Source organism: Arachis duranensis, chromosome 6 (genome assembly GCF_000817695.3).
Source record: "Arachis duranensis cultivar V14167 chromosome 6, aradu.V14167.gnm2.J7QH, whole genome shotgun sequence".
In the NCBI taxonomy this organism is placed as follows: Eukaryota; Viridiplantae; Streptophyta; class Magnoliopsida; order Fabales; family Fabaceae; genus Arachis; species Arachis duranensis.
This window is the reverse complement of record NC_029777.3, coordinates 102226235-102228844: the sequence shown is the minus strand read 5'-3', so window position 1 is coordinate 102228844 and position 2610 is coordinate 102226235.

Sequence of the window (2610 nt, the reverse complement as noted above, 5' to 3'; positions counted from 1 at the left end):
TTTGATCTTCGCCATGAAACAATGGTAACTACGTAGAATCAAGCTAGCTAAGAAATAACTAACTATCATAAGAGAAATTATTACAATGGGAGAAAACATTGGGAGTGTTTTTGTGACCAAAGCTTCTGCTTCCATTATTGCTCTCAAAAAATAATAATAGAAGGATAAAGGTGGATTTGAAAAAGTTTGTAAAAAAGAGAGAAAGAATATGGAGATAATCCTTCAAAGTTGAAAGGATATTAAGTAGTAATAAGAGAGATTTGTAAATTTAGTTAACAATAATTTGTGAGTATGAATGAATTGGCAAACTTTACATTGTTAATTTGTTACGTTGTAAATCTCATCTCAATGTTTATACACAGATGTTAAATAAATAAATCTTTCGTGTACAACTATTTATCCGTTACAGAAGAAGGTTCTTTAGTGGATATATAAAATACAAATCTCAAATAAATAACCGATTTATGTAAAAGTAAAACTACTTGCCAATTATAAAATGGTGAACTATAGATGTTGTTGGAAGTTATCTTTACATAAAAATGCAAGCTCAAATATTGATATGTGAGGTGTAGTCAATTTAATAACCGAAAATATTTTATTCGGCTAAATCAAGATGAAAAAAGAAAAACGGATTGATAATTGTTCGTAAAAGATAAATCAGATATTATTCAGTTGAAACAAACTAAATATTGGTTTGGATTGATTTTTTGAGTAAAAAAATATATTTTNTTTTTTTAAAATACCTTATTTATAAAAAAAAAGACGTTTTTAATACTTGAAAATTCTTTTCAAAAATATATCTAAATAAAAAATAATTTGTATCTATTAAAAAATATCTTTTCAAAAAACTTAAAAAGAAAAAATACATTTTTTTAAATCAATCCAGACTGATTTTAAATAAAATATGGTCATAAAAAAAATAAATAACAGAAGTTTAACTTACTTCTTCATGCCAACACTATAAAAAAGTTGTTGAATATCGTCGAATTTATTGGTGGATTTATCAAAAAAATTCATCAGTAATCTGTTTATCGTTGAATTTAGCGTTAGAATAAATTCGACGGTATAAATCTTGTCGTTAATTGTTTACCAATAGATTTTTTCATCTGTCACTAATTATTGACAGATTTAGTGGCGGATATAAACTTTTAATTGCAAAATTCTGGAGCTTGTTACCGTCAAATTTTTTTCTCAATAAATCTTATGGCAAACTTATATTTTAATTATTTTAAAATTTGTTTAAAAATTCAATATATCATTTTAAATTTAATAATTTCTAAACTAACAAAATTTAAAATTTTACAATTTCTTATAATGCAGCAGCAGCTTATGTGTCAACTAATGTAGCAGCCTATGTCTCAACTATGTCCATTACTGATAGTTTTCTTTTGTGGTATAATAGACTAGGTCATGCTTCTTATAGTGTAGTAGCTAATGTTCTAAAATCCTATGACATTGTAGTTTACCCCAATGAATTTATTTGTACTGTCTGTTGTCTAGAAAAATCTCATCAACTATTATTTTCAATCTCTAATATAGTTTACACTACACCCCTGACATTAATTTACACACCTGCCCCGGTGGTTGATTCCTATGGAATTTTTTACTTCAAAAATTTTATTAATGCTTATAGCAAGTTTACTTGGCTTTATTTGTTAGAACACGTTCACAACTCAAATCAGTCTTTATATACTTTCAACAAATGGTTGAGTTACAATTTAATGTGAAAATAAAAATGGTGCAATCTGATAATGCTTCTGAATATGTGTATTTGTCAAAAAATTTACAGATACGGAAAATTATTTATCGCTTTTCATGTCCACACAAACACCACCAAAATGGCATTGCTGAGCAGAAGCATTGGAATGTTGTGGAAAAGGGACTGACCATGTTAGTAGGAGCTGGTATGCTAGTCAAGTATTAGGGGAAGCGTTCAGCACTACAGTGCATCTAATCAACATGTTACCCATGCCTGTGCTTGCTAACCAGTCATTGTATGCAGTGGCGGAACCAGAAATTTCATAAGAGGGGGGCCAATTAAATATAAAATATAACAAAAAATTAACAAAATATGATTTGTAGCATATATATAAAAAAAGTTATTATATTATATAAAAGTCAATGTTCAACTACATACTTTAAGATTTTGATATTTTTAAACTTGCTCGACGATGCTTCATGGAACTAAAATCATCAATTATCATCTCTGAAGTGAATTTTGAAGCAATTTCCTTTTCAATATATACAATCACACAATCTGCTAAAAATTCATCTTCCATCTTGTTTTGAAGCCTTGTTTTAATAATCTTCATAGCTGAAAAGGCCCGTTCAGTTGTTGCTGTTGTCACAGGAAGAGTCAAAACAAGACGAATTAATCTATCAATTAAAGGATATATATTTGATTTTCCTGTCTCTGTCAATTTTTGACACAATTCAGCAAGAGTAGACAAATTCTGAAAATCTGGAGCTTTAACCACATCAAGTTCATAATGTTGTAACTCATAATCCAATTGAATCTTTTCTTGCTTAGAAAAATCTAAAGAATAGAAATTCTTTACAAGATTGCATATGTTGCAAACACTGAATAACTTGAAAGCATCTTTAGGATCT